Source organism: Narcine bancroftii, chromosome 13 (genome assembly GCF_036971445.1).
Source record: "Narcine bancroftii isolate sNarBan1 chromosome 13, sNarBan1.hap1, whole genome shotgun sequence".
In the NCBI taxonomy this organism is placed as follows: Eukaryota; Metazoa; Chordata; class Chondrichthyes; order Torpediniformes; family Narcinidae; genus Narcine; species Narcine bancroftii.
The window spans coordinates 61,771,353-61,791,207 of NC_091481.1; the positions used below are offsets into that span (position 1 = coordinate 61,771,353).

Consider the following 19,855-nt stretch of genomic DNA (forward strand, 5'->3'; position numbering starts at 1 on the left):
ACTTAGAATGCTTTTGCAATACTAACCAATTAAAACAGTATTAATAAGAAGGGGAAGGGCAAACAACAAGGGTATAAAAATCAAAGCACTGTATGTATCGGGGATTAACTGGTGAGAAGCCAGTTGAGTCCAACTCTGCAGACTTGTAAATAAAGCTTGTCGTGTCATCAGTTTTAAAGAGACTCATGTGTGAGAAGTTTTATTTCTGACACCTTATAAGTTAAAATCAAGAACAATTGGGAACCCTAACCAAGATCACGTGAGCTACTGTAATGGAGGATTAAAACCATGTACTCAGATGCTTTTTGCTTATGTGGAACTGACGACACTGGGTCCACACGCAGGTCACCTTACTTTCAGAACTAGCAGATGTAATTAAACTCAGCCATGGGGACTTATCTGAAGATACACTTTGAAATGGAATTCCACCGTGAGGCCCAGGGAAAGCAGTTGTCAAATACGACACTCTGAAATTGACGTATTGGTCACAACCTGTCTTGCTCAAGAAGTTTTAATGAGTCCTTGTATCTACGAGATAAACCAGGATATCATAGCATCCTGCTCCATAATAATTAATCTTCTAAATTGTAGAATAGTATGCTCAGCTTTGATTTTGACTGACAAATGTTAGAGGGAGTGGGTGCATGATTAATTGTTTTTGGGGTATAAAAGTCTGTGGTCCTGCTGCTGAAGTTTAGACTCTCCGAGGGGTGGGAACACCCCTTGTCAAGAAGGAAGAACAGCCAGAGTCCGAGCAACGTCCCGGTCGGGGGAGGTGGAGAAGCTGCTACCAGCGCCCTGACAACCTACTACAAATGTGCAGTTGTTGCCTCGCTTCGGCAGTTGGGACCAGTCCAAGCGTTGATAAGTATAGTTGGGAAGGGCTTGCATATTGTAGTGTGAAATCAGCTTTTGAATTAGTAATAAACATTTGTATAAACTGAACTGCTCTCGGTGTGTGTGTCTATTTTCTTTCGGTAGCTAAAACACTGTGACCAATCTAAAATGAACAAAATGAGAGGTATAAGTTTACCCAAGACAATTGGCGCTGCGAGCAGGGTTGGTCTCAAGATGTTTCGCCGAAAGAAAGAGGTGAGCCCTGAGCAGTTCTTGATTCCTGGATGGACTTCCAAAGACGATGGGTTTGGCATGTTGGCCAATACCCTGTCTTTGTTGGGACCACCCATTAGTTGGGATGAGAAGTTAGACTCATCAAGTGCACCTCTGGGAGAGCGGGTTGCCACTCTCCTTCGAGAAAGTAAATTTCCTGATAAAAAGGGAATGCTGACGAATGGTTTTTGGTTGCTGGCCACAGCATTACGCCACTCCGTTCAGCGTGAAGCAGAATTAATTCAAAGAGAAGTAGAATCTCAGTGCAAAAGAAAGCAATTAGAGGAGGAGCTAGAAGTCCTGCGACAATGCTGTTCCATGATGAGCGAGATTGTTCGTACCAGTCAGGACAGAGCCAAAGAATGGGAAGATAAGCATGTCCAAATGATTTGTCGTAATATTAAACTCCGGCAGCAGCTCTGTGCAGATAAGGAAAGGCATGGAGTAGAACCCGATCCATATCGTATTCATGCCATGATAAGGAATGGTGACGATCCTGATGTAATTGAGGATTGGGATGGGAATATCTGGAATGACAATGGTAATAATGCAGATACTCCTCAGCATGTGTCTAACATACTACCCTCTCCATCTGCTGTTCATGCCCGCCCTATAAGGCAGCAGATTTCCCAAACAGACAGAAGGGGGGATGATGTAAGGGTAGAGATGGAAGGGATAGATACCCCGGTTTCCCATGTGGACCCAGGGGAAAATACCCAAACCCCTGCTTATGCTCTATGGCCTACTCCCTCTGTTGGATGGCCTCCACCTCCTCCCCTAGACTGGGTGGAGGACCCTGTGAGCCAAAGTGGGAACAGGGGTCGGAAGGAGTCAATGATCCGTGATTTCTCTGTAAAAGAGCTGGCTGCCATTGGAGATCGATTTAGGCAAAAAGCAGGGGAACATCATCCCCAGCTGCTGAGTCCTCCTGGCCCAGCTGTGCTTTCTGCTCCCACTGCTGCTTCTATCGAGCTGGCTTCTCCTGCTCCAGTTACTCATGATGAGGTAAAACAATGGGTTAAACAGGCTCTTAAAGATAACAATAGCATGTGGTCCTGGAAGCCCCCGAACCCTTCTGAAGCCTGAAGGTGTGGGCAGGATTCCCGTGTCTACTCCATCGAGACACGGCGCACACACGGGGATCCGCGGCCCTACATACCGTTAACAATCCACTGGGGTGGGGGTAATGATCGCCAATACTTGGCTTTGGTCAACACCGGTGCAGAGCACTCGGTGATTCCTGGTAATCCAGACCTCTGGACTGGACCGGCCTTTCGAATAGAGGGGTTGGGAGGAGCGGTCACCCTGGCAAAGGAAATAAAAGTCTGTGCCATGGTGGGTGATAGCCCTTCCCCTGTCTGGTTACATGCCCTGGTGGCTGCTACTGACGAGTGTATCCTGGGTATTAATATGTTGGCCGGTATGGCCCTTAATACTAGCCAAGGGGGATTTGAATTTGGAATTCGAACTATTACAAAAAAACTAGTAGTGGGTCAGGCTAAGTGGGATCCTGTGATGGTGCCAGCCCCCATGAAACCAGTGTGCATTCCACAATATCATCTCCCTGGGGGGCAGGAAGAGATTACTGCCACCATCGATGCTCTGCAAGAAGAAGGGGTAGTGAGGCCCGCAACGTCGCCCTTTAATAGCCCTGTTTGGCCGGTCCAGAAGCCGGACGGCTCCTGGAGAATGACAGTTGATTATCGTTTTTTGAACAAACATGCCCCACCACTTGCTTCAGCAGTTCCGGACATTGTCACTCTTATTGAAAACATTGCTACTGGGAACTCAGGAACATGGTATGCTGTCATTGATCTCGCTAAGGCCTTCTTCAGTATTCTTATAGCTGAGGACTCACAGGATCAGTTCGCCTTTACCTGGAAGGGGCGCCAGTATACCTTCACCCACCTTCCAGTATCGCCTTCCCTCTCAATTCACCATTATATTGATGATGTGGCCTCCTGGAGCCTCTGGCAGAAACAAGAGGGTCGCCGAGTCCCACTAGGATTCTGGTCACGTACCATGCCTGAGGCTGCCACTCGTTATTCTGTTTTTGAACAACAGTTACTAGCCTGTTACTGGGCCCTGCTAGAGACTGAAAGAATGACAGGCGATGCAGATGTTCAATTGCGACCTGCACTTCCTATAATGAATTGGGTCCTGGCTAATGATGCTAATCTAAAGATCCGGCGGGCTCAGCAGTCTTCTATTGTTAAATGGAAGTGGTATATTCAGAGTCGTGCGACCAGAGGGCCTGAAGGGGTGGGCCGCATACACGAACAGGTGGCTTACCATCCTAGGTCAGGAACTCAGTTATCGGAGGAGGGGGATGGTGGCTCCAGTCAGTATGCTGAGTTGAAGGCAGTCACTTTACCACTAGATCCCCATGATCACCCTCTTCGCCTGTTTACTGATTCCTGGGCTTTGGCTAATGGACTTGTGGTATGGATGCCTGATTTGCAAAAGAACAACTGGATGATACATGACCGCCCAGTATGGGGCAAAGAGTTGTGGCAGCTGTTGTGGGATGCTTCCCACCATCATGAGATAACCGTTTATCACGTTGATGCCCATACCAATATGGCGACTAACATGGCTCAACATAATGCAGTAGCAGATCAGCTTGCCACTATCAGCTGTGCTGATACCGTCCCCCTGGCTCGATGGGCACATGAACAGAGTGGTCATTTGGGGGAGAAGGGATCAGCTATGTGGTCCCGTACACATGCTTTATCCATCCATAAGGATGATGTCCGCATGGTCATATGTACATGCCCAGAATGTCAGCTTGTGAAGTTCCATACCGTTCCACCTGGTCCGCATGGCCGAATAAAACGGGGTGCTCACTCAGCTGCGGTCTGGCAAATTGATTACATAGGCCCCATGCTAGACTGCATGGGTAAATATTACGTCCTAGTAATGGTTGACACCTTTTCGGGCCTGGTTTTTACTTTTCCCACCAAGACGGCTGACCAAGCTAGCACTATCCAAGGACAAAACCATTTGATTTATCGTTATGATGTTCCAGAGGAGATTCACTCTGATAATGGCTCGCACTTCTCCGGGAAAGCAATCTGTGATTGGGCAAATGACAACGGTATTTTATGGGTCCACCATATTCCTTATTACCCGCAGGCTGCCGGGTTAGTTGAACAAATGAACGGCTTACTGAAGGAACAAATTCATTTGTTAACATCACTGGGGACCCAGAAGGGATGGTGCCATGTGCTGCAGCAGGCAGTCAACAATTTGAATCATCGCCCTTTAAAAGGAGGTACACCTTTCCACCGACTTCTTCACGCTCCTGAATTACAGCCTATTCCAGAGGAAAAACAGTCATTGCCCCCCATTCCCGAGCCAGAGAATGTTGGACAAAAGGTATGGGTGGCACCACCAGGTAGTGGCCCTCCTGTAAAAGGGGAAATAGTGACACCTGCCCAGGGTAACACTCGGTGGGTAGCTATTGAGGGACAGGATGATTTAGTCTGTTTAAACACTGAACGCTTATGGTATCGTGAGTGACATGTGTCAGGCTTCTTTGTTCCAGGTTCTCCATTTTACACTCCTGGTGATCTGGCTTAACAGCTGCTTTGATGCCAGCAATTGGATTTGTAATGTCGAGGACGTTCCAAGGGAGTTCCCCGTGGGAAACACGGTCCGATGCATTACACCAAGGAAGTCCTCGGTCACCAGCCTCAAGTGCAGCTTATATAAATATGTTATTGTTCAGCATGTTTCAAAATCTGTTCGTGAGCTCCAGTATCTGGGTATTGTGGCCAACAAGGATAATTTGAGCCTTGGTTGGAATCCTTTCTCATGGCTAACTGCTACATTTGGGGGAGTGGGCCACACTATCCTCCGTTGGTTGCTCGCGTCATTGCTTATCTTTGTAATTGTTGTTTTGATTTCTCTTTTTTCGCTCCCTCTGTACTCAAATACTGGTTAGGCCTCGCAAATGACAGATTGTGACCAAGGGGTGGAATGTAATGGAGGATTAAAACCATGTACTCAGATGCTTTTTGCTTATGTGGAACTGACGACACTGGGTCCACACGCAGGTCACCTTACTTTCAGAACTAGCAGATGTAATTAAACTCAGCCATGGGGACTTATCTGAAGATACACTTTGAAATGGAATTCCACCGTGAGGCCCAGGGAAAGCAGTTGTCAAATACGACACTCTGAAATTGACGTATTGGTCACAACCTGTCTTGCTCAAGAAGTTTTAATGAGTCCTTGTATCTACGAGATAAACCAGGATATCATAGCATCCTGCTCCATAATAATTAATCTTCTAAATTGTAGAATAGTATGCTCAGCTTTGATTTTGACTGACAAATGTTAGAGGGAGTGGGTGCATGATTAATTGTTTTTGGGGTATAAAAGTCTGTGGTCCTGCTGCTGAAGTTTAGACTCTCCGAGGGGTGGGAACACCCCTTGTCAAGAAGGAAGAACAGCCAGAGTCCGAGCAACGTCCCGGTCGGGGGAGGTGGAGAAGCTGCTACCAGCGCCCTGACAACCTACTACAAATGTGCAGTTGTTGCCTCGCTTCGGCAGTTGGGACCAGTCCAAGCGTTGATAAGTATAGTTGGGAAGGGCTTGCATATTGTAGTGTGAAATCAGCTTTTGAATTAGTAATAAACATTTGTATAAACTGAACTGCTCTCGGTGTGTGTGTCTATTTTCTTTCGGTAGCTAAAACACTGTGACCAATCTAAAATGAACAAAATGAGAGGTATAAGTTTACCCAAGACAGCTACCTTCCCAGTAGACCCAGAGCTTTGTCTTCTGGGGAACTTCACCACAGTTGATAGTTCACTATTTCATAGTTCACTAACTATTTCTCAAGTTAAATTCACAGAAATTGTCTTATATGTGGCCAAGAAGTGTATAGCAGTAACAGGGAAGTCTGCCTCCCATAGAGGTTGTCTTTGGAGATGAATAGCTGCATCCCACTTGAAAAGGTCACATACAATCTCAGGAAGATTTTTCCTAAAAATCTGGAAGTCATATTTAGAGCATATTAACATCAATATATGGTTACAATCGCTACTGGCTAGCCCATAGACCTCTATAAAGATTTTAACACTGTGGTATTAACTGTCTCCATATATTGTACCGTACGTACTGACAATGAGATGCGTTTTTGTGTTTCTTTTTCTTTGTTCTATCTCTATTTATTAGGACTTGTATAGGGAGGGAAGTGGAGGGAGGGGTTTTCTTGATGTCTTGTATTTGGTATGATTGTCGATTGTTAAATATTTAAAATGATAAATAAAATGTTAAAGAATATTGGGAACAGGATTTGAATCTTTCATTCTCAGATGAGGTGTGAAATTCTATTTGTAATCTGATTAATATGACCCTCCTTTGTTCATGATGCACTTTGTTGCAATTAAAAGTGGTTTATAGAGTACATATGTCTAAAGTTATATTGTATCATTTTTATTCAGATATAAGCCCTCTATGTGACCGATGTAAGATTGGTGAAGTTTCTTTTGTTCACATGTTCTGGACTTATCAGTGATTCTCAGATTTAAATTAGAACCTTGCCCTTTAATTGCTATATTCAGATCATTTCAAGATCATGATGTTTTACTGACTCCAACTCAAACCCGAATTTTATCTTTTACTTCAATGCTGGCCAGACGTGCAATTTTGAATAAATGGAAAGACAATCCTCCACCTACACATACACAATGATTAAATAATATTATGTCTTGTTTAAGTTTAGAAAAAAAATTAGATATGCCTTTAAAGAGTCAAATATTAACTTCCAAAAGACCATTTAACCTAAAGAATTTGGGTTGTTCTGAAGCTTTGATGCTGTGCTGTCTGTCTCCAGGTTGTTGTCACGTGACTCCTACGTGTCAGCTTTTCATCTTGCTTAGTAGTAGGAGGTTTGAATTATAAGGTCTTTTTAGGGTTTTTTTCTCTTCTTTTGAATTTTACAATACAATATATAACTGTACTGTTCAATTGTGCATAATGTAAACCAATAAAAAATATTTTAAAAATAAAGAGATGTATCTTCTCTCTCCACATTCAGCTGTGATGCAGGGCTTCGCCCAAACCATTAATCTCAATTTCTCTCCATCGATGCTGTCTTGAACGTCTCCAGCAGCTCATTTTTGCAAGGGATTGGTGTCCACAATCGGTCACTAGTTCAATGGATTCCAAGGAACTTGGGTGCTCGCTACCCACTACGCGATAGAGTTATTGATGTGTAGTGAAGGGTGGTCGTCCCTGATTCTCCTGAGGTGTGCTAATGTTGCGTCATCTACAAATTTGATGGCACTGTTGGAGCTGGATCTGACGAAGCAGTCGTGGTCAGTAGCGGGCTGAGCACACACCCCTGAGGTGCATCTGAGGTGCACCAATGCTCAGCACAACAGTGCTCTCTGTTTTGCTACCAACCCAGAGAGACTGTATTTTTGTTTCCCATTGGGAAGTCCAGAATCCAATTACAGAAAGGGGGTGTTGAGTCCCAACAAGGACAGTGTCTCCACCAGCCTCGTGGGAATGATCGTACTAAACCTGGAGCTGAAATCGATGAGTTATTGTTCTCTAGGTGGGTCAGGACAAGGCTATATCATCATCAGTGGAACGATTACTTCTAAAGGCAAATTGAAGTGGGTCCAGCTTCGCTGGGACGTGTGCTCTGATGGGTTCCATCACCAGACGCTCGGAGCATTTCATACTGGCGGAGGTCAGTGCCAAGAAACAGGACTGTCAGTAACTTTAGTTGCCCTTGACATTGGAGCACTCATTGCCTTAAGGTTGCCCTGCTTCACTATATGAAGAATGTATCTGCTAAGCCAGGACTGATTGCACTTATTGTTGAGCTTGATTCTGTCATGGCATGGGGCCTGGCTCTGTCCTCTGCATCTCAATAAACTGCTCATGTTTAATCCAGCCATCTTTACATCTGCAGACTGCAAACCAGAGGATTAAAAGACTGCCTTGCCTTAGACAGTTCTGTGAGGCAGGTAGCTGAGGGCAGCCACTGGCCGAGGATTGCACTGAAGAGGAGAATTCACCAGGATGTGGCCTGGGGCAGTGTCTTTGTGATGAGGATAGACACAATAAAATTGGTTTCAATGGGTTTTCCTTGGAGTGGAGGAGGCTAAAGGGGTTCTATCAGAAGTAAACAAAATTATGAGGAGAAAAGGTTGGGAAGAGAGAGCATTCGGCCCACATGTCTGTGCTGAACGTAATGTATAATTTCTACTAAACTCCCCTGCATATTCATTCATCAGTCGAGAAACAAATGCCACTATTGTACAGTAAAACCTCTGGTATCCAGTGCCTATGAGGATTGGTAGATGCCAGTTAAGTGCATTTTCTGGTTGCTTGAGAATTAGTCTTACAATGCCAAAGTAATACCCCTGCATGAAGAATAAATAGTTTTTAAAAATTATACACTCTACGTACATGGAACAAACTTCACTGCATGAATATATAAACTTTAAAGCATTTTACTTTATTTTTAGTCATATTCTTTGAAAGCATTTAACCGTCGCTTCATCTACAGGTTCTTCCCCCTCCACGGAGCTGCCAAAAGACCAACAATAACATTATAGATATAAATGCTCCCCCACCCCTCACAAATTTACAGATAAAGCTTCTGAACAGGGTGACTCTTACTAAGGAGACACTTTGAGAGTCACCCCAATGGCGAGAGGCATCAACCAGTTCTTCATCCTGGGCAGCGCTGTTTTATTCAAACACAACTTTATTCAAACAGTTGCTATGGACAAAGCACAAGCAAGGCACTCCGCTGGCTGAATATTTGTTCCCATCTTCACCAAAGATTCATGTGTTACTTCAGAGAAAATTCACTTTTCTTACATTTTGTTTAACCTATAATGTTACTTATTTATTTATTTTCCTCAATTGTTTGAGGCTGCCGTTTGCTTGAATTCCGGATACCAGGGTTTTACTATATCTGCTTCTACCACTACCCATGACAGGCTGTTCCGGGCACCCAGCAGTCCCTGTGTGGAAAAAAAACCTTGTTCCAAACATCTCCTTTAAGCTTCACCGTCCCCTCATCTTAAATGCATGTGACATTTTTACCATGGGAAAACAATTCTGACTTTTGACCCTATCAGTTCCTAATTTTATAAACCTCTTGAGAATGAGAAACATTTGGCCACAGTAAAGGTTGAGGATAGAGGGGAAGAGGGAATCTCAGGAACAAATTTTTCACCCGGAGTGAGGCTGTTGGAATCTGAATGCACTGCCTGATGGCATGGTGAAGGAAGAGACTGTCATAATTTTGAGGCTGACTGGTTGGAGGGTTCCTCCAATTTGCAAGTTTCCTCAGTTTGCCGATAAGTGAAGCCATGGATAGTCATGCCGGCCTGGGAATAGTGTGTGCAATTGGAATGGCTGACTATTTGGAGGTCCCTGTTATTGCAGCAGACAGATGAAGGTGCTCAAGGACACCCACCATCCAGGTCATGCTACCATCAGGGGAAAAAAAATACAGGAACCTGAAGATGAATAAGGAAAGCTTTTTCCCCTCTGCCATCAGCTTCCTGAATGAACAATGAACCAAAGCTCTGCCTCACTTTGACATTTTCTTGCACTATTTTTATTTATTTTGTAAGGTGGTTTATATAAATTCTTGGACTGTGACACTGCCACAAAACAACAAATTTTGTGACATGTTCATGACAATAAAGTCTGATTTTGAATAGTACCAGTCAATTGCATAGCAAGCTGGACAATGTAAGATTATGATCCTAAATGCTGACTGGTGTACACAGTAATAGGTAATAACATGAGGCCGGAGAAACTCAGCAGGTCAAATTGTGTACTTTCTATAGCAAAGATAAAATTACATAACCCAATGTTTGTGGCTTGAGCCCTTCATCAAGGTCTGAGCAAAATGGGTGGGGGGGGGGGGGGGTGGAATAAAGCGATAAAGCGCTGGTTAAAAAAAAAAAGGTCTGAGCAAAATGCAGGCAGGTACCTGAATAGAATTATTAGGTTCTGCTATGTTCGCCACAGTCACTGAAGATCTCTTCGTTTTACAAGATATAGGAGCAGAACTAGGCCCATCGGCTCATCGAGACTGCTCTGCTATTCTAATCATGAGCTGATCCATCCACCCACTCAAACCCCACTCCCTGGCTTTCTCCCCATAACTACTTGTAGAGCTCGTCGAAAGAATCAAAGACTTGTTGATCCAAACCAAGGCTTTTATTAGCAAAAGACAGGAGCTCTTCACAGGTGGCCGACCAGTCCGGAATGATCCGACCTGGCTAGGGACACAACCCTTTAAGGCCCAGACAGTAGGCGTGGCTAAGCTCTCAGCCAATCGCTGTATGCACAGTCTAGATACTGTAACTATATACACTATATACATTGGTGATAGGTCTGTACTATCACAATGCAGATGCCCTGACTAATCAATTTCTGCCTTAAATACACCCAATGACCTCACTTCCACATCCGCCCATGGTAACAAGTTCCACAGATTCATGATCCTCTAGTGACTAAATAAATGTTTCCATATCGCTGTTTAAAGTTGATGTGCTTTTATCCTGAAGTTATGCCCTCTTGACCTGTAATCCTCTACCTTGCCATGTTTACTCTGTCTGGGCTTTTCAGCATTCAAAATGTCTCTATGAGGTCCCTCCTCATCCTCTGTACTTCAACGAGTACAGTCCAAGAGGCGACCATCATTCCTCATCTGCTAACCCCTTAATTCTTGGTATCATTCGGTCAACTTTTGCCGAACCTTATCCAGCGCCAGCTCGTCTTTTCTCAAATAATGTGCCTAAAACTGCACACAGAACTCCAAGTGAAGTCTCACCGGGGCTTTATAGAGTCTCAACATTATTCTTCTAGAAACGAATGCCAAAATTGCATTTGCCTTCTTCACCACCGACTCAAAGTGAAGGGTAATTTTAGGGTATCCTACATGAGGACTCCCAAGTCTTTTCACACATCAGAATTTTGTATTTTCTCCCCATTTAAATAATAGTCTGCCCATCTATTTCTTCGACCAAAGTGGATGACTCTCCAACATTGTATTTCATCTTCCACCTCGTTTTTCATTCTCCTAATCGATCCAAGTCTCTCTACAGCCTTTCAGTATCCTCAGCACCCGCCCTAGCACCTATTTTGGTATCATTTGCAAATTCAACAACAAAGCCATCTATTCCATAATCCAAATCATTTATGTACAACGTAAAAAGAAGCGGCCCCACCACCAACCCTTGCGGAACCCACTGGTATTCGGTAGCCAAGCAGAATAGGATCCCTTTATTGCCATTCTCTGTTTCCTGCCGACCAGCTATGCTAGAGTCTTTCCTGTAAGTCCATGGGCTCTCATCTTGTTTAGCGGCCTTGTCAAAAGTCATTTGAAAATCCAAATGGACAACATCCACTGCAACTCCCTGTCTATCCTCCCTGTGATCCCTTCAAAGAATTGCAATAGGTGTGTCATGTTTTTCCTTCATGGAAACCATGCTGACTTGGGCCTATAGATTCATGTAACCTCATCCTTGACAAATGACTCCAAGAGTTTCTCAACCACCGACGTCATGCTAATAGGCCTATAATTTCCTCTCTGCTGCCTTGAACGGTGGAGTGACATTTGCTATCCTCCAGTCGAACGGATTCATTGATTTCTGGAAGAACATTACCTATGCCTTCACAATCTCTGCAGGTTTCTCCTTCAGGACCCGAGGAAGCATTCCATTCGGGACAGGAGATGTACCTTAAGCCAAGTACCTTCTCTCTCATGATCTTGGCTGCACTCACTTCCCTGCAATACAGAAGGAGCCCATTTGGTCAACCCTCCATATTGGATCTATGAGCATTCCCGTCAATCCCTTGCCCTTTCTCACAAGCCTCCCTGACTCTCCTGCCAAATCATTTACATTTCACACTGTCCATTCTTTGGGATGGGGAGGAAACAGGAGAACCTGGGAAACCACTTGTGGTTGCAGAGACTCCGCAGCAGAGGGCAGCTATGAACCTGGGACACTGGAGCCAAGGAGACTTGTTTGATTGTATTAATGCCTTCATAAAATTGAATGCTTAGCAAAATTATTCAGAGCTTTGCTGTGGAATTTCCTCCCCTTCTGGACATTCATTAAAGGGGAGTCCATAGCTCTTCCAAGTAATTCCTGGCTACTTCAGGGAGCAGAACATAGAAGAGTACAGAACAAGAATAGACCCGAGAGCCCACAAATTCTGGGCCATCTGCCTGCACATGATCAATACCATTCCATTTACTGCATGTTCATGTGCCGGTCTTGATTTCATTGATGGTTGAGATTTGAGTTTTGGAGGTGCTATCATAGTAGTGTGAGTGAATCGTTTCAATGCACGTGTTCGATGATGCCCACCGCAGCCATTGTACCTGATGGAGGAGCGAGTGAACGTTTAGGGTTTGTTTTTATGTACACGATAGAATCCGATTCTGGCCATTTAAACGCGTGCCATCCAATTTCACCCAAATTAGCGCAACTTGTGGTGATACAACTACTAGCCGACTGCGGGGGGGCGATCTCTGTACCTGCAGGAAGACCACCTAAGGGGCTGACTCCACCTGGCCGGCTGTCAATCAGCCGACCTGAATATAGACCCGAGCCAGTCACACGTGGAGCCACCAAGGCATGAACTGGTGTTCAGACTTTTACTGGAATAAAGCCTGTTGAACGGTCTTTCGAGTTTTGTGCCTGCTCGCTGCTACCTCAGCGCGCCACACAATTCCACAGGCTTTGGAGCGTGCGAGGAAACCGGAGCACCAGAGGAAAACCAATACAGGTCATGGGGAGAACTCTTTACAAACAATCCCGTAATCCCATTGCTCTAACTGCTTTGTTCCAGATGATGTTGAGATTTAAGAGACCAAGCCCCTCTTAAGATGCAACTTGAAGCTTTGACACTCCTGTGATTTAGTATAACTCTTAGCTGAGTCTCCAATCTATGCCATGGAGATCTCACCAAATTAAAATTAATTACATTAAAGACTGAGGAACATACAAATGCATGAGACAACTCAGGTCAATACATTCTTCCTGAATTATGGAAACAGATAAATTATCCAAAAATTGCATGGAAATGTGCAAAGAAAATAAAATGCTGGAAAATTCTAACATTATCTCATGGCCCTTTGAGGAGATAAGTGTATTTTTAATAAGAAAGAGAAATTAAATACTGAAAATTTTCTTTGCAAAAAATCAAGAGAGCTAAGGCGGTGCAACATTACAGTTATGACAAGTGAGGACTTGTCCATAAAATTGACGCTGCTGAACCTGGATCCAGATTTGAATTTCAATTTCAGATCTACTTTCGACCTGCCACATATTAGCATGAGAGACAAAATATCACCCAATCCATTGATTTGGATACTTCCCACTGTCCATGTACAATTCATTCTAAATTGAAACACACTAAATTATTTACTTGCCTGAGAGAAGTGAAAAAGAAACAGAGGCGGAATAAACCTGGTAAGATGTACAATGAACAATTTTTAACAGCACCAGATAATGTTAGATACAAATTTGTTGACAAGTTTGTCCAGATCTCTATTTGTTAATTTGGAAAGGATTTTCTTTGTCACCTTTTACACGTATGCACAAAGCATCAAGAAAACAATCCTGTAATTATTATTCCTCTACGCCACTTCAAGGCGATCCTCAAACCAAGAAGCTCGCATTCGCATCATCTAATCTAGCCATTGTGTTGCTAAGCTTTGAATACAGATTTGATGTGGTATCTGAAATTTCAATGTAATTCTGGAAAGCATTTGGCTGACTAAAATCTTCCACAGCCAGCATGCCATATTATCAAGAGAAAGGGACACCAGTGAAAGACCCCATCATTGCTCCCCATTCTACATTATTGTCACTCCCCCCATTGACTCCACTCCCAACATTCACGCTTACCCCACTGACACATCCAACTGATCCCCCCCAGATATGAGGTACGCCAGGATCTAATTGTCACGACATCTCACTCCTCCACCAACACTGCCTCCCAATCCATCGAAGCTTCCTATTCTCCTCATTTTCCTGGTACCCATTTTCACACCCATATTAATCTTGCCCCCCAACCCCATAATAGAAATGCACTCACCATGAAGACATTGCTCTACATTCTAATAGTCTAATAGGCTGAATACGCCTGAGATTGTCTGATCTCAGAAGCTAAGCAGGCTCAGGCCTGGTCAGTACTTGGAGGGGAGACTGCCTAGGAACACCAGGTGCTGAACAAAGTGGTGACTCTCTGTCTGCCTTACAGTAGTATTACATGACAATAATGGATCCATTACCTTTACATTCAATGCTCTACATCACTACCCCACCAATATTGCACACTGGGGTGCAATGCTGCCAGAGCTCACCGGAATGTCACTCTGGCACCTCTGTAAAATAAGGCAAAATAAACAAGCAGAAAATTTTAACTGGTGGGGAATTTATCAGCGGCCGCATAAATATGGCAGGGTTGGCGTCATGGCCTCCCCCCCGCCCCCCACGCCTACTGAATGCTATTCTAGACATTCAAGGACCCTGTTTCTTCCACCACCGGTGCATTCGTCCTCTTTCCTCGTCAACACGGCGGCCACCACGGCTAGGCGCTATTTTGTGTAGCTACGCTGGGGCCTCCCCCCGCCACCACGGTTACCCTAATGCCCCCTCTATTAAATTTGTTCTGAAGCTGACTATGAATACAGGGGATTTTACAGAAGCAGGTGTTGAGGTGGGGAATGGGGAGAGGGGGTGGTGGCTGTCGGGGTGGGGGGGGGGGGAATACCACTAATAACATGATGATATTTGATCTTTTTTAGGTGAGCTCCAGCACCTAAAAAATTAGCACTGCTCCCACTCTCCCATCAATGATGTTTCACAGCCCCTCCCGCCATGACCCCATACTACTCTCACTTCCCTCCACTTCCCATTGATAATGCTTCTCACTCCACCTCCGCACTGACACTGCACCCCACACTCTGCTCCTGTGTCGAAACTGCACCATTTTATTCCATGAACACTTCACCCCCCCTCTGAACAACCTGCAGCCACTCCTCATTGACCATGCATTGCGACCCATTGCCACTTGGCACTGAAACTACTCTCTCCTCCTCCGTCAGTACTACATCTTCCTCCTTCTTCAACATGGCAAAGCATGGTCACTAACTCCCTGTCATTACTCACTCAACGCCCTTGTCAATCCTTTGCCCTTCACCCATCAATGCCATTCCCCCACCCTGCCCAACTTTGCCCACTGAAACCCCTCATCCCTACCCAGCAAAACCCCCTGCTCTTACCCACCTCCAGTGATACCCTTCCTCCACCCTCTCCCACTGATACCGCCCAACCTCTGCCCTTACCCACCCCAGCAACACCCTTCATCGACCAATACCCCACACCACCTGCCCTCACCCACCCCAGTGACACCCTTCACCCAGTCTCATCCACTGATACCACACACCCCCTTCCCTCACCCACCCCAGTCACACCCTTCACCCACCCTCACCCACTGATACCTCACACCCCCTGCTCTCACCCACTCCCAGGGACACCCTTCATCCTCTGACACCCTTCCTGCTCACCCACTGACCCCCTCATTCCCCAAGAAACTTCATTGTCAAATTTGTTTGCATGAAATTTAAACCAACCCTTCGTACATATTTACTCAGATGAAGTTGCTTTAGAGTCATCAAGAAAAATAAAAATTACCTTTGGAAAATGAGATCTGATGGTTTAATTATGCCACAGTGCATCAGTGAAATGTATCACTCTTTCGCTGTCAATTCCCTGTCTTCTTTCATTCCACTGGATACATTCCAGGCGATTCACAACACTGAGAGCCAGTCTAGAATAAACAGATTTAAAGATTAAGGTTACTTCATTTTTGGGTTCATTTATAATGAAAGCATTTATCCAAGATGCTCAGAAAACTTTAGTGGAGATGCCAAAATCCAGAAATATATTTCAATGAGATTTCTCAGCTTGTTTGATAAATAGAGGGACTTACTATCTGAGACATTGAGAGCACTTATCACCAATTTATATCTTCATATTTTGTTCAGCTTGAGTTGCATGAAGCTTACACCCAGTGGCTCTGCCTGTGTTTCCCTGACTGATTTCAATTTGCAGGATGGGAAGGCTTTAGATGATTCTTGGAAAGACAAGCACTGGGAAAATGAAATCTCCACCCACTCAAGGTGTAAACACAGCCAGGTCTGTCACAGGCTACAACCTCCCATCCGTTGCAGGCATCTATGCAAAGCATTCGGCCTCCAGAAAGCAGCCAGTGCCATAAATGACCCCCATCACCCTGGTCACAAGCTCTTCTCACTGCTACCTTCAGGCAGAAGCCTGGAAAGCAGCTTCAAGAACAGTTTATTTTCAACAGCCATTGGACTCAATCTCACGAATTATAGTCTGCTCCGACAACACAAAAGGATTGCTACTTTGTCATTTTTTTTGCACTAGATCACTGTGAATATTTGATCTACCTTATGCATTTATTGTTTCTTTTCAGTTAATTAAATTCGTTACCATCATAGTTTTTCTTGACAAGCACTTATAAAGCTGCAGCAAGTTAGAATTTTAGCAGATAACATGATCCTTAAAGAACCCAACAAACAGCCCAAAAAAAGGGATCGACTTATCAGCCAGATACAAAATCATGTGACCTTAAAATTCTGGCCAGAAAAGTGGACCAGTCCCGACCACCTCCCCACCACCGCCACTGCCGCTGGTCCCCACCACCGCCGATGGTCCTATCACCTCCACACCGCTGCTGCTGCCAGTCCCCAACACGTCCCCACCGCTGCCGCCGGTCCCCAACCAGCTCCTCACCATAACTCACCCAGACATACTACAATTGTAAATTGTAAAAAAAAAATTGTAGATCTCAAGGTTCCCGATCCTGCCCAGGAGCACGACTGCACCGCACATATACATTTTACAATGTGTATGACAATAAATGTGTGGCACATTGTGACAATAACACCATCTACAAATTCGTTGACGATACCACGGTAGTGGGTTGTATAAAAAGGACCGACGAATCAGCGTACAGAAGGGATTGAAACTTGGATGAATCAACCTCGCTGATTGCTGACTTCAGGAAGGGAAAACCAGAGGTATATGATCCAGTGATCATTAGGAGATCAGAGGAGGAGAGGGTGAGCAAATTTAAGTTCTTGGGAGTCACTATCTCATTGGATCTTTCCTGGACCCAACAAAATCATGGCATCATGAAAAAGCACGCCGACGAGTTTGCAGAGCTTTGGTATGATGTCAGAAACCCTGGCAAATTTCTGCAGATATGCGGGGGAAAGTGTGCTGACCGGCAGCACCACGGTCTGGCCTGGGAACACTAATACCTCTGAGTGGAAAGCACCACCAAAGGTAGTCAACACAGCACAGGACATCTAAAGCAATACCCTCCCTACAATATAGAATATCTACAGTGAGCACAGCTGTCGGAGAGTCGCAGCGATCATCAAGGGTCCACACCACCCAGCACACACTCTGTTCTCGCTGCTGCCATTAGGAAAGAGGTATCGATGCCACAGGACGCACACCACCAGATTCCGGAACTGCTGCTCCCCCTCCACCATCAGACTCCTCAACGACAAACTCAATCAGGGACTCATTTACAGACTCTTACTTGTGCACTTTGTAGATTTTTTTTCTCATTGTATTGCACAGTCAGTTTGCTTACATTTCCTACATGTTTATATGTGTATGTTGAGCACAATTTTTTTGTACTAGCAATAAGTGTTAATTCTGCCTTGATGCCAGGATAATGAATCTCAGGGTTGTATGTGATGTCATCTATGTACTCTGACAATAAATCTGAAATCTGAACTCATTTCAATCAGGTTGAAAAAACTGAAAATTTGTGACTGGAATAAACTTAGTGGGCTGAATGGTCTTTCTCTTTATTGCAAGGAAAAGAGGTGCAGGAAAATTATTGGGTTATTCCATCCAAATGCCAGATATTAGATCATTCTGGCCATTGCTGACCTATGTGGTTATCTCTGGAATTGGTGCATCAGCACATCCTGGTGGGTTGCAGCCAGATTCTTCCACTGCATTTGGGAGTTCGACCCAAGATGACAAGTAGACAGAGACTGGCTAACCTCTGTCTACACTCGTGGAATTACATCCGCCATGATAACCATAATATTGGGCATTTAATTTCTGAGAAGCTGACATACTACTCTGCTTAAAAGTGAAATTGAATCCAACAGAACATTTCAAGAGCAAAAAAAAACAACTCGCTGGAGAGCTCAGTGAGATGAGCCACAAAAGGAAAAGGAATTGTCATCTTTTCAGTTCAAAGTCCTGTATCAGGATTGAGAGTGAAACATGAAAGCCTGCAGCTGCTGTGATTGTAGGAAAAACACAGCGGTGCTGAAGATACTCAGCAAGTCTCAGAGTGTCCAGAGGAGATAAGGGTCGAAGTGTCGATAATCTATTTTTACCTCCTATGGGTGCTGCGAGACCAGCTGAGATCCCCCAGCATTTCAGGAATGAGAGTGAAGAGGACCAAGTCAAGCTTATTGTCACAAGTATAACCCAACATAACAGCATTCCTCAGTCCTCAGTGCAAAATACACAGGCACACAACTAGATGTAACAAACGTACTGAAAAACAATACATATGAAGAAGAACAAGTATTCATATTGTGGTTCGCTGTTGGACAGAGTCAGACACACACAAGGTAAAGACTGTACAACAGCCTTTAATCCACAAAGACTTCCACAGAGCCAGGTTGGCTGTAGCTGCAGCAACTCTGAGTGAGGCCTCGGGAGGCCGGCGCAGGCTTATATCCCGGAGGGTGATTGACACCCAACCAGGGATCAAGGGCTTGATCCCTTCAGGCCGATTGATTGACAGCCGGCCAGGTGTTGTCCTGTCCCATTACACTCCTGCAGGTACAGAGGTTGCCCCCTGCAGTAGGCCGGTGGTGTACATGTATACCCTGTTTTATGAATATTAGCTTTACAAAGAAACCTGTGTTCATTTTTACGAAAAGATTTGAATGGGTTTTTGCCTTTATGAAAAGTGCCTTCAATAGTATGAATGGGTCTTCACTTTATGACATTTTGGATTACAAAAGGTTTTATAGGATCACTCTAGTTTCATAAAGCAGGGTATATCTTCCCTGCTGATCTCGGTGCAGTCAGTGATAAACATGATGAAAGGTTTCACCAGGACATTGAAACCAACCAAAAAGTGATATCTGACATGAGAGGCATCAGATGCTGAGTACAAATGAAAATCAGTGGCAAAACATGATATAATTCAACATGGTAAATTCAATAAAAGTTCACTTAATGCTTTTCCAACTTCCTACGTGATTTATCCTTTTGTTCGTCTTGACGTCGTCCGTCATAATCCCCAATTTTTCTTCAGGAAGCAAACCTTTTGAAAAAATTTGTTGTCCAGTGTAATGATGGGATTGATAGAAAAATGAGCACCAGACTGAAGAGGCAGATTTAACTGCAGAGAATGAGACCTTTAACTTTCTGTTAGTGTCTAAGGTCCCTGTTTGCCTTGGAGGTGAACAATGGCTTAATGTTTCATCCTAACGACAACATAAACAGCACGACACTATGGTGAAGTTTCTGCATCAATGTTCAAGTGGGAGCCACCCCACACCTCCTGACTCCAAGGAGAAGGTGTAACTAACCTGACCTCTCAGCTAGCACTTCCTCCCCTTTCCCCTTCCACACACTAGGGGCACTATATCTTC

The 19,855-nt window shown here is 44.5% G+C and overlaps 1 protein-coding gene across 2 annotated transcripts in view; it reads right to left on the reverse strand.

The window, feature by feature from the left end:
* Nucleotides 1–19,855, reverse strand: part of LOC138748909 (protein phosphatase 1 regulatory subunit 29-like) — a 174,001-nt gene that overhangs the window by 143,404 nt on the left and 10,742 nt on the right. For both annotated transcript variants that reach the window (XR_011348316.1, XM_069909828.1), the window contains exon 2: nucleotides 15,816–15,951. The gene's annotated coding sequence lies outside the window, so the exon portion shown is untranslated. The remainder of the gene's footprint in view (nucleotides 1–15,815; nucleotides 15,952–19,855) is intronic.